The sequence below is a fragment of the Dermacentor albipictus genome, chromosome 7 (assembly GCF_038994185.2).
Source record: "Dermacentor albipictus isolate Rhodes 1998 colony chromosome 7, USDA_Dalb.pri_finalv2, whole genome shotgun sequence".
Taxonomy (NCBI): domain Eukaryota; kingdom Metazoa; phylum Arthropoda; class Arachnida; order Ixodida; family Ixodidae; genus Dermacentor; species Dermacentor albipictus.
The window spans coordinates 96732318-96745540 of NC_091827.1; the positions used below are offsets into that span (position 1 = coordinate 96732318).

At 44.9% G+C, this 13223-nt stretch overlaps 1 long non-coding RNA gene across 1 annotated transcript; it reads right to left on the bottom strand.

Moving 5' to 3' along the window:
- Window positions 1-8193: 8193 nt before the first annotated feature.
- On the bottom strand, window positions 8194-12275 carry LOC139047552 (uncharacterized). Its single transcript, XR_011507208.1, has 4 exons — window positions 11849-12275; window positions 11088-11158; window positions 8843-9053; window positions 8194-8368 (listed from the first exon to the last, which is right to left on the bottom strand). It is a non-coding gene; the product is annotated as an uncharacterized lncRNA (long non-coding RNA).
- Window positions 12276-13223: the final 948 nt, after the last annotated feature.

Genomic DNA, 13223 nt, shown 5'->3' on the forward strand with positions numbered 1-13223 from the left:
TGCTACCCTATGGCTAAATCTATACATGAATACGTGTTGTGTGTAGGACTGTAGAAAGTTGGCTCTGTCTTGTTAAAGAGACAGGCTCCAGATGAAAGAAGGAATTTTTCTATTGCCCGTCCTCTCGTATCACATCTTGAATCACCCCAAAATGGGCTGTGAGCATTAAAATCTCCAATTACTATATAGGGTTCAGGAAGCTGGTCAATCAGCTTTTCAAATTCTGCAATGTCTAACCGCTCATCAGGCGATATATATATGGAGCAAATCGTTATAAGATGATTGAACAATATAGCCCGAACAGCCACTGCTTCAAATGAACTCTGGAGTGATACATGCTGGCATGCTACTGACTTTTGGGCTATAATTGCCACACCACCTGAAGAAGAATTACCATTATTTCTATCTTTACGGAAAACTATGTACTGTCTTAAGAAGTTCTGGTGTATAGACTTTAAATGTGTTTCTTGAACACAGAGCAGTCGTGGCTGATATTCCGCTAGAAGATCTTTGATATCATCTAGATTGCGTAATAGGCCCCTGGCATTCCACTGAATTATTTGTGTAGCCATATCGAGGAAGATTTTTGTTGTCTTTGTTCAAGAGCACGTGGTAAAGTTAGGTAAATATGTATACAAGGACGGTAACCGTTTAGGTTACCGTTCCCTTTCTTTGAACAGTTACAGGTATTTTATCTCTTCTAGCGCGCTCTTGAGAGCGCTGATCTTTCGGCGTCGATGACGCCGGAGATTTCTGATCGACCTCCATAACCTTCTCGGAGGCGCTGGAGGATCGTGAACTAGGCGCTGAAACTCGCGTCCCAGGCCGTGGAGTTCGGTTTAGCTTTGGAGCCTGCGGAACCGAAGTCTGCAGGCCCACCTTCGATGTTGATGGAGCAGCATCTGCTGCTGCCACCAGAGGGGCAGGCGGAGTCATTACCGGACCACTATTAGTGACCGCGGTAGACTCCCGAGGTATTTGTGACGCTGCCCCCCCGTCGCGCCACCTCGGAATAGCTTGTGTGATCTAAGTACGAAAGACGTTTCCTTGCTTCGTGAAATCTAATATTTTCTTTGACTTTTAGTGCAATGATTTCTTTTTCTTTCTTCCATTTAGGGCATGTCCTGGAATAGGCTGGATGGCTTCCTTCACAATTCACACAATGTGGAGATGAGTCGCAAGTCTCTGATTGATGTTCATTGGAGCTGCATTTCGCGCAAGTCTGCCTTCCTCGACATGTCTGGGATCCATGCCCATACCTCTGGCACTTAAAGCACCGTCGAGGATTTGGAATGTACGGCCTAACACGTACTTTGATATAGCCTGCATCCACTGTACTAGGCAACACAATGGTACCAAAAGTTAGTACACTGTGCTTTGTTCGATGTTGCTCGTTATTCCTGCGGATTAGAATTCGTTCTACCTTGATTACACTTTGGTCCTGAAAACCTTCAAGCAACTCTTCATTGCTAAGGTCCATGAAGTCGTCTTCAGAGATTACTCCACGGCTCGTGTTCATGGTTCGATGTGCGGACACAGTGACTGCTACATCGCCTATGCATTTCAAGTCATTCATTTTCTCATATTGAGTTTTGTCTTTAAATTCAAGGAGCAGATCTCCATTGGACATCTTTGTGGCTTTGTAGCCATGTCCGATCATGTTGCCAAGGCATTTCGCCACCAAGAACGGGGAGAATTTACGCATGCTCGTGTTGCTTTCACTATGGATCACATGGTACTTAGGGAAATTTTCTTCATTGTTTTTCAAAAAGAATTGAAAGGTTGCATCGGTGCGCCCTCTTTTTAGAGGGCGATCAAGGGAAAGTGGTTTGCTGGAAGCCATATAGAGATCATGAGTTCGGCAGCAGCGCCAACCGCCCACCACCGAGCCCAACATGGGGACGGAGCAGGTCTTACGAGTAAGACAAGCCCTCGCCAGTTGTGCGGTGCCGCTATAACCCAATCTGGAGTACCCAAGGTTGGCCACCCACACAAGGTTAACCCTCGCTGCCAGGAAATTCGGAAGTAAATAGAAGAGACGAGAGGAAAGGAAAGATTGACAGGAAGAGAAAAAGACGCAGAATGGAGAGGGGGATAGGAAAAGGCAACTACCGATTTCCCCCGGGTGGGTCAGTCCGGGGGTGCCGTCTACGTGAAGCCGAGGCCAAAGGGGTGTGTTGCCGCCGCCGAGGGGCCGTAAAGGTCCAAACACCCGGCATTGGCTCAACCCCCAGGATCCCCTTTTCCCCGGACACGGCTAAGCCACGCACGGTTAGACGCGGGAGGGTCCAACCCTCGTGTGCTCGGGTACGTGGTGTCGCAACACACCAAACGCCTGCTGACGCAGACGCCCCTGCGGGGCAAAGGCAGTTATATACACAGACTCTTTGAGTGTTGTAAATGCTTTGAAAACTGTCAGGAAATATAAAAACCCTGTAATTCTAGCTCTTTACTCAGCCTTATGCACAACCTATCGGTCCAAACAGCATATCGTCGTATGCTGGGTGCCGGGGCACCGAGAGATAGAGGGAAACGTGTTGGCTGACGAGCTGGCCACATCCCTCAACGCGAACGCTTCCAACACTTCCACGACTGTCCCTGTAATGGACCTCAAGCCCTCAATAAGAAAAAAGCTAAGGGCTTTCTGGCAGTGCTTGTGGGACGAACAAACAGAAAATAAACTACATGTTATCAAGCCGTATCTTGGCAACTGGCCGCCGGTATCAAAGAACCGCCACACAGAAGTAACACTTCGCAGACTCAGGATAGGACACACATACAGCACACACGCATACCTCTTGTCCGGTAGCGATCCACGCATGTGTGATAAATGTGGTGAGCCACTTACTGTGCTTCACATCCTGCTGCAATGCACTGAATTAGACGCTAATAGGAAAAAGCATTTTCCATTACCACACCGTCAACAAATTCCCCTTCATCCTCTTATGATCATAGGTATGGAACCGCTCTTTAAATATCAATACTTGTTCGCATTTTTAAAAGATGTACACAGTTTTCATGTCATATCACCGGGAAATCCGTAGCACGGCTCTTAGCTGAGGTTTCTGCTGCGATAACTGCACTAAAGAAAGCACCTGCCTCCCAGCCTTTGGGCTCAAAGGCCTCCCGGAGGCTTAGGTGGTATTTCCACATTTTTGCATTTTAGCTCCACGATCACTGATCACGCGTACTAGATCCATAGACAACTATATGTATCACTATCATAATTTTATATTATATATAATTTTACGCTTTTATGATACGGATTGATTTTAGGCCACTTTACATCCATGTCACATCCCACCATCGCAACTCACAAATCGGCACTTAACGCAACATTATCAGTCATGGCGCTCTTTGGCCATACTTGGCCCTTGCGCCACTAAACAATACACATTCAAGTCCTATACTATGTCTAAGTGCAAGCCACACTGCTAGCGCAAGTCATAAAACATCATCACAGAGTAATTTAGCTATACGTTGTGTACTTTGAGCCAGGGTCTGCAGTCATCAGGTGTGCGCCACAGTGTTGTAAAGAGCAGAGACAGAATGAAGAGAAACATCCCAGTACTGGCGCCAAGCTCTTTAGTATGTATGCATAAAAACAGGTCAGAATGTTAGCAGCCATTCAGTGGAATTTTATATAATTAATTTGCACGTACAGTTAAGCCTGTGTGACAGCCGGTAAAATCAGCCCTTTACTTCATTGCATCAAAATTCTTTGAGTTATAATTTTCCTTTTTATAAATTTAATTTTTGCCACCGTCAAATTTTTTTACCCGAAAGAGTGCGTAAGCCTTATCAAATCATCGGGCAATTAGAAAAAATGAATTTCAATAACAAAGAAAGCTGAAGTTTCACCCAAAACTAGACGCAGTGCTAGCTACACTATAGTAACACAACTACATGAAGGCTAACAGGCGTTGACATACAGCCTTGTTGGTAAGGCACACTTAAAGGGTCCCTGAAACGGTCCAGACAAATTTTGTGGACACGTGGGCTACAGCTACAGTAAAGCATTGCACAACAAGCTGTGTAAAGCGTCTTACATTAAAGGGACCCTGAAACGAGTTTGATGATTTTGTACAAACATACTGAACCGTTCGAGTATATATCCTTCTGATCATTAATTGACGCATCTAAGTGCTCCGGGTAAAGCACGTAATCTATTATAGGGTTTCAAGAATTTACATCGCTGCTGATCACGGCACACCACTCGGCTGAATATTCAGCTGCCCCTAACCATTTGATGTGAATTTCCCTAATGATGCTAGTAGGGTGAGCTACCCGACTGGCTGCCCAGGGTGCTTCTTCAATAATTGTTCATACTTTTGAAGAAATGTTCGTAATAGTTGAAATGTTAGTTAATTTGTTTCTATAAAAAGAAAGTAACAAAGACAATGCACAAGAAAAATTTCTCACTACACTTAAGCACTTGCGGCACATAGCAAGCGTCGTCTGCTTTTGTTACAACATGCTCCACGCTCCAACATGCTCCAACATGCTCCATTTTGACGAGAGCTCCACGGTCAGCGTCGGTCTGTCTTTTCGCGAGAACCATGATTCGCCTTTGTTGCGTTGAGGGCTGCAAACGTAGCGACTAGCAATATGTCAAGCTGAAACATTATATCCCTCTGCTAGGCAGAAAACGAGCGGAGTGGCTGCAGCGCATGAAACTGTCGCTATCCAATTGGTGAAAGGATGTGTGCGTTTGTAGCCGTCACTCTACCCAGGAGGATTACTACTACAATAGCATTTCGCGAGTCCGGTATTCAGGTAAATGCAAGCCCAAGGAGACCAGGCCTGGCCATCTGACTGTGGTGTTTCACAGGATGAGCAGAAGCGCAAACTACACGGTGCAGCCACCTGGTGGCACAGAGCTCAATCAAACACAGTAGCAGTAACCAAGTATGTTCTTCTATGCTGCTGGTGTAAATTTTTCGCAGGAACGTAATCGTTAACATGTTGTTTTTGTAAATGTTTAAAATGTTTTACTCTGGGTTAGAACAATATTTGCTCTTTGTTTGGGTGGTTAAGCTCTGCGCCAACAGGTGGCTAGACCGTGTAGACCAATCAGTTCGCTCATGTACGTCTACACTAAACTTCCTTCATCAGCTGGAGTTTATACCTCCAGCCATCTGTCAAAATGCCCAGCTCACCTGTGGTTAGCGGAATACCACACATGTTCAGCGCTGAGACAGAATGCTCACAATGCATGCTGCTTCAATAGCTCTCGCTTGGGGTCGAGTACCAAGCAGCTGGAGGAGAGCTTGGAGAGGATTTGCAGGCTCGCTCCTAGAGAACTGGAAGTAGATGACACGTGACATCTTGATGCAGAGCCAGTGAAGGCAGATCTTAGCCCCGATCACTTAGCGAACGAGATGAGGAGGAAATGCATGGCTACGGAGGAGGGTAACTTGTAATCGTCCGTAGCTCTCTTAACATCCAATGCTTCACACAAATTGTGGTCTGAATAATTAACTTTAGATGTAGCCTACGCGTCTAAAAAATTTGTCCGAACAGTTTGAGAGGCCCTTTAACAGAGCTTTGGTCAATTACAAGTTGCCCTCCTCCCTAGCCATGCTTTTTTCCCAACTAATTCACCAGACTAAGTTCCGCCTTCACTGGCTGTGCATCGTGATGTGACGTCCTGTCGTCTCCTTCCGGTTCTCTTGTAGCCGGCATACCAAGCCTCTGAAACCTCTCCGCCAGCCGCCTGGCAGTCGAACCCAAGCGAGCACTGTCAAAGCAGCATTCGTTGCGAGAATTCTATTGCAGCACCAAGCGTATCTGGTTCTCCATTAACCACAGGCGACCCCGCAGGGGCGTCTGCGTCAGCAGGCGTTTGGTGTGTTGCGACACCACGTACCCGAGCACACGAGGGCTGGACTCTCCCGCATGTAGCCGTGCATAGCTCAGCCGTGTTCGGGGGAAGGGGGATCCTGGGGGTTGAGCCGATGCCGGGTTTTCGGACCTTAAAGGCCCCCCGGCGGAGGCAACACGCTTCTTTGGCCACGGCTTCACGTAAACGGCACCCCCGGACTGACTCACCCGGGGGAAATCGGTAGTTGCCTTTTGCTGCTTCTCTTTCTCCCCCCAATCTTCGTCTTTCTCTTCCTTTTCATCTTTCCTGTCTTCTCCTAGCTTCCGCTTACTTCCAATTTTCCAGGTAGCAAGGGTTAACCTTGTGCGAATAACCAACCTAGGTTATCTCATATTTAGTTATAGTGATAACGTACAGCTGGCGTTTGCAGGACCTGTTCTTACAGTCCCTGTAACGTCCCCTTGTAGGGCTCCACGGTGGGTGGCTGGCGTTATTGCCGAAAATTCAATTCCTTTATGGCAACCTCCTTCCCTCCGCTTCCTGATCGCCCTCAGAAAAGAGTATTCCAGTTTCTTGGTCGGCAAAGAGAATCTTTCCCTTGTTTTCATGTGATACACTCTGAAAAACCAGTGCGAACAATCTCACCATTCCTTGTTTCTAAGACACTGACTGAAGTGTTTGGTCCAGGTTACAAGGCGGCGAGGATTATGAGAAACATTATGAGAAATTGACAAAACTAGTGTCATGTGGGGAAACCCAAGTAATTGTAACCCCGCACCGTATAATGAACACAAGCCGCGGTGTTGTCTCGGACGATGACTTGCTGGAGCTCACTGAGGATGAACTCTTGGAAGACTTCAGTGACCATAATGTTATCAAAGTTAAAAGAATAAAGGTGAAGCGTGACAGTAAAGAAATCAAGACCAAACACCTTATATTGACTTTCGGGTCAAGTATTCTGCCCGAGTCTCTAAGGCCGGGTACATCAAGCTCCATGTTAGGCCATATGTGCCAAATCCCCTCAGATGTTTCAAATGCCAACGTTTCGGCCACGATTCGCACAGCTACCGAGGCCGTCAAACCTGTGCGATATGCAGTGCCCACGAACATACTTCTGAAGCTTGCGAGAACAGTCTCCATTGTGTAAACTGTGAAGGGGAGCACGCCCCATACTCGCGGTCGTGCCCAACCTGGAAAAAAAGAGGGAACAATTCTCACGATGATAGTAAAGGAAAACATAACTTTCAAGGAGGCACGCAGGCGGGTATCCTACCTGCCCGAAAACACATTTGCCGAAGTGGCGCGTCAGGGGGCAGCGCCACAACCGTCTCCGGCGGCTGTCCGACCCACACCCAGTGAGGCGGCAGTAACGCAATCAGCACCTCCCCCCCCCCCCCCGGCGGTTGCAGCTAGCGCTGCTACGCCAACCGAGCAGAAGGGGCGATCTACCTCCGTGCAGGTGCCCCCAAAGGCCCCTGGTTGAATGACGATTGTAGAGAGGCGAGGAAGAGACAAAAAAAAGCTTGGAGCAAACTACGTGAATGTCCTACAATGGAAAATCTTATAGTATTTAAACAGGTTAAATCACCGAGAAGAAGGACGCGACGACTGGCAAAGAGGGCAAGCTGGCAGAGGTTTCTCTCTGGTATAAAATCGTATACTCAAGAATCTAAAGTATGGGATAGGCTCATAAGGCTTAAGGGGCAAGAAATTCATCCGTTGCCCCTTGTAAACGGTGAAGCAAACCGCTTCGAAGACCAAGCTGACGACCTTGGCGAACACTTCCAGCACGTTTCCAGTTCTAACCATTACTCCAAAACATTTCTAAAACACAAAAAAGTAGCAGAACGCAAAGATATCCACTGCAAATGCAGACAGAACGAACCCTTAAAAGCGCCTTTTAACATCGCCGAGTTGAGAGCCTCCCTGACTGCATGTCAGAGCTCCGCACCTGTACCGGATAGGATCATGTACGACATAATTAAACACCTCCCCAGTGATCCTCAAATTACGCTGCTGGTACTTTTTAACGCTATATGGGCGGCGGGATACCTCCCTACCGCATGGAAGGAAGCGCTGGTCGTTCCGATCTTTAAACAGAGCAAAGCCCTATTGCAAAACCCAGTGCACTGGGACCCAGTGCGCCTGATTATGGGCCCAGTAAATGCTGGCATGCTGGGACACTGGCACACTGGGATGCCAGCGCACTGGGACGCCGGCACACTGGGACGCCAGCACACTGGGACGCCGGCACACTGGGACGCCCGCACACTGGGACGTTGGTGTGCACAGCCATGGCATTTTAGCAAAGGCACATGGCTTGCACCCGCATCATGACAATGTATGAGAAATGACATCAATTTCTTAGGAAGTTATTTATTTGAAATAAAGATTAAAATAGGCCCCTTCAAGCCACAGCTTTTGCGCGCTGGCCTAGCCGAGCGCTCTCTGCAAAGAGATCCCGGATCGCTTTCCGAGCTTGCGCCCGCCGCTTGCCTCCGGGGATGTCGCTCGGAGTTTCTGCTATCAGCTTTTCCACTACATCTGAAAAATGTATGCACCAGATTACATTTAAAACACACATGACAATCAAGTAACTATATTGAAGTCTACATGCAAACAGCCTTTGTAAAAGGAATTATGCAATAGACCGTGCAACAAATTAAATGTCCCTATATAAGGCTACTTTCACCAAACCTTCACATTATGCATGCAAAGATGTTCGAACCCGTATTGTCGCTTATGCAACACCAGCAGTGAGCTCAACCATTGGACATAATTCAGAAAATTTAGAGACGTAGCAGTTTGCAAATTCTGCAAGCTTCTGCAAAAAACACACTTTTGTAATACACTGTGCAAGCACACTCTTTGGCTGCGAAAACATGGTTGCATTTGCTAATAAAACCATCATATAACCAGTATGCAAACCGTATATAACTGTTCCAGCTATTGTAAAGCATACGTTCATAGATACTGCAGACACTAAAAGGGGGCATGAATTTGTGCAGTGTTACTTACTCATTATGGCAGTCACCTTATTAGGCGTCGCCTGCTGCTTTCCGGTGTCAGAATTTTCCCAGCTAGAATGGCCGGTTAACGAGCGAATCTTCAGCTCGTTGACCGTCCAAAAAAAGCGTGCCATTTCCCTGGCCACTTTCATCTCGTGGCCAGCTTTCATAATGAACGACAGTTTGTTCTCAGGCATAGTTAAGCCTGGCCCAAGGTGTACCTACAAGCATGAAAAAGTATGAAAACAAAGCACATTGTAAAATTTTTCAGTCAGGCAATAACAAGGGAAAACACAGCAGGGTGATAATCTCTCATTGACAGACTTAATTATTTTTCCTTAATGGCAAAAATTTAAGTTGTGGGCTTTTATTGTTCCAAAGCAACACTATGAGTGATGAGGGATGCTGCAGTGAGGGCCAAATGAATTCTTATCACCTGTGGTTCTCTTATGTTAGCAAACGCTCATCTATTTGCATTTAGATATCTTCCTCAGAATGCAGCTGCCACTACTCAGGTACGGAACCTGCAGCCTCATGATCAAGAGCAGAACACCCCCATTAGCCATGAGCCACCGTGAAGGGTCCTAATCAAAAACGTTTTCTAAACACGTTTTCAGGTTGTCGCACTACTAATAATGATTTCTGTATGGTAGTTTTGATAAAAATATGGCAAGTTTGCTGTGCATAGTTTCTATATTAATTTTAGGTGCTAGAAAAAAATTAATATCAGCTGTGAGTTACTTTGTATCATGGACCATAAGAACTATGGCCAGTTAGCGCAAATCGACATAAAAATAAGGGGAGGAAGAGGCAAGGTAAGCGCTAACTCTCAAGTGTTTATTGGGGACACAGGTACATTAAATGTATACCAAGAACCTACGAACATGCATTTACAAGCACGCATTACAGCACCCACATAATATTTTTTCAATAAACTGACTCTCCAAGAGAAAGAAAGTAACTGATGTGAAAAGCTTCTGTTAATTCACCTACAGCTGCATCCTTACTTCGACCTATAATCCTGATCTGGTCTAGCCATGGCTCACACTGATGTGCTTGGCAGTGGGCAGGCAAATGCGTCCTGTCTAAATTTACTCTTCAAAGACAGCTCGTGTTCCCATGCAGGCTCGTTTACGCAGCGCCAGTCTGGCAAACGTTGCTCTTACCGCAGGTAGCGGTATTCTGTACATCAGGAGCTTGATGTGGGTGAGCTGGTGTAACATTTGAAGAAAAACAGCTCTAGAGAGATGAGGACGAAAAGAACATGTATTCAGTTGGAAGTTTAGTGCCTGTCCATTGTACATGTTCTTCTTTTCGTCCTCATCTCTCTAGAGCTGTTTTTCTTCAAATGTTACACCAGCTCACCCACATCAAGCTCCTGCTGTACAGAATACCGCTACCTTGCGGTAAGAGCAACGTCTGCCAGACTGGCGCTACGTAAACGAGCATGCGTGGGAACACGAGCTGTTTTTAAAGAGTAAATTTAGACAGGACGCATTTGCCTGCCCACTGCCAAGCACATCAGTGTGAGCCATGGCTAGACCAGATCAGGATTATAGGTCGAAGTAAGGATGCAGCTGTAGGTGAATTAACAGAAGCCGTTCACATCAGGAAACTTGCGGCTTCATGTATCGGCAACACATCAGTTACTTTCTTTCTCTTGGAGAGTAAGTTTATTGAAAAAATATTGTGTGGGTGCTGTAATGCGTGCTTGTAAATGCATGTTCATAGGTTCTTGGTATACATTCAATGTACCTGTGTCCCCAATAAACACTTGAGAGTTTGCGCTCACCTTGCCTCTTCCTCCCCTTATTTTTATGCCGATTTACGCTAACTGGCCATAGTTCTTATGGTCCGTAATACAGTATGAATCGACTAGACCAGCAACAAATGTAAGTGCGTTAGTTTCATGTTTACTTTGCAAGAAAATTTGCTCAGTGTGCATGAATATGCTGTTCAATGCACCTTGAGAAACATGCAGAGTGCTTACACAAGACAACTGGCCAGCCAAAACACAATGAACAAAAATGTCAGTAAAAAATAGAAATATAACCACAGTGAGCATCAGGCACAAATGTACATCTAAGCAAAGCTTAGAAACTACTAACTCGAAAAAGGTGACATGCATTGCTCCTCATACATAAAACAAATAACAATGCCATAGCACTTACTACTAGGCAATTATTAAAAATATGAAACAATTAAATATAAAAAATCAAAGCACAGCATAAAGGAAGTGTCTAAGTCAAACTTACATTCCCATCTACCACTTCAAACAGCTTGGGCTCTTGAGGTGCAGAGCTTGATGCAGCAAGAGAACTGTCATCTGAAGAGGCAAATAATATTGTCACTGAATGTCCCACAAGAAAAAGTCAGCAATATTGAAGCAAATGTGAAGCACAATTAAAGCAGCAAACAGGTTACCCTAGATAATCATGCATTAATGGGACACTTATTATGCAATAGGTGGAATATTAGTTGAAAAATTAGGGTCAAAGTTCTAGTTTCCGGATTTCATGCTGCCGCGCCAAACTGGCAGAATGTCAGTGTGACATCATTAATTTCGAAGCATACATTTTTGTTTTTCATATTTGGGCTTCGTTGCCTAAGTGCCAGAAGCTTGCCATTTTCAATGCTTGGCTCCTTTAAAACACAATGTAGCCGATTTTTACCCACAAACAATTAACCATTGGGCTTAGCAGACACTCTGGTGCAGGAACTTTAAGGCATCATCGCTCACCTTCTCTTTTGCACATTTTCTGGCTTATCAAAATTAAGCCGTCTTCTGGAAGTAACCGCGAGGGCCTTTTTGGTATTGTGGAAGAGTAATTTAGTAATGCAGGTGAAACCATTTTTATGTTAACTGCGGCTTAAAGGATGTATCTGCAGAAAACTGGCAAAGTTTGAAGCAGCTGGTAAAAAACAAGATAACTTTCTCCTCCTCCTAGATGAGATATGTTGAATTTTCTACAATAACGATCATTCAAACACAGTTTAAGCAAGTTATTCCACATACCAATATCAGCCTGGTCTGTCCTCCCCAGGTCCAGAAGCTCATCTTCCAGTGCATGGCTGTAACTGGCACCTGAAAATCACAATATTGCATCACAATTTCTAGTTTCATAAGCAATTTGTACTTTTTGCATAACTATGCCAGCAAAACATCATGCAATTGTCTGAACACATCTTTAATGAACTTCACAAAGCACCATGTAAATGAGTGCGGCAAATTAGTTCTAGGGAAGCCTGCAAGTTGGAGGAAAGTCTACAAGATGAAAAAATTGTCATTGACCTCAAGAGCAACGACTTTTGGGCTAGCTGGTTGCACATAGCAGATCACGGTGAGGCACGCACAAACAAGGACAAAGTGAGGGGTAGACAACACAAGCGCTTGTGTTTTCTACTCCTCAGTTTGTCCTTGTTTGTGCATGCTTGACCGTGATCTGCTATGTCATCGACTTGACTGTAGCATGAAGCTATAAAGGAAACCCATACGAGTTTCTCAGAAAGAAAGCTTTGCAGTTGAAGAAAATCCCGGACAAGGACGAATTTTTCAACTGCAAAGCTCTGTTTAGAGAAGCTGGTACGCGTTTCCTTTGTAGCTTCATACTACAGTGGGGTGGATGACAATTTTCCCCTTATACTATCAACAACATATACACAACTACTTTTCACTACTGCAATGAAGTCATAAAAGTAATTGTCAAGGATAACTGGGGGTGTAGCATATATATAAAGTTCTCTTTAAACCATAACATTTTGTTTATAAAAAGTGCATGAGTGTAGCGACACACTACTTTTGTGGAGTTTCTAGATGAGGCAGACATACTTTGCTGTGAATAATGCATTTCAGAAAACTTATCAAAAATTCATGAAATTTGTTTAGAACCTTGAGGGCAGCAGTTTGTAGGGCAAATTTGGATGTACTGACAACTTAATACAGCTACATTTTTTTTACATTGAGAATCATACTGAATTCTAGATACTTATCAAATTTGAATGCTTCATCAAGGCGATAATGGAACAAACACAGCGGGAGTACAGAAAAGGCAGCCTTATTTGCCGATGCACACAAACTCGAGTCTACGTGCCTTGTGCCTGCCACGACTCACAAGGAATGGCGGTTTGCATCTACAATAGACGTGCGCCAGCGCCTGCTCTCACATAGATGTCTCAGCAGGCATCATTTCATATTGCTATCGACAGTGCTTCAAAATTCTTAAATATTTATCAAAGTAACTGTTTTAAATTTAGGGATGTAAAGTCCATGCGAAGAAGAAAGAAAAAGCACTTCCTCACATGAACATTACCGTATAGTGCGAAATATAAGTCGACGTTTTTTCCAAAAAAATATTACTCAAAGGTCACCCCTTGACTTATATATACCGGTC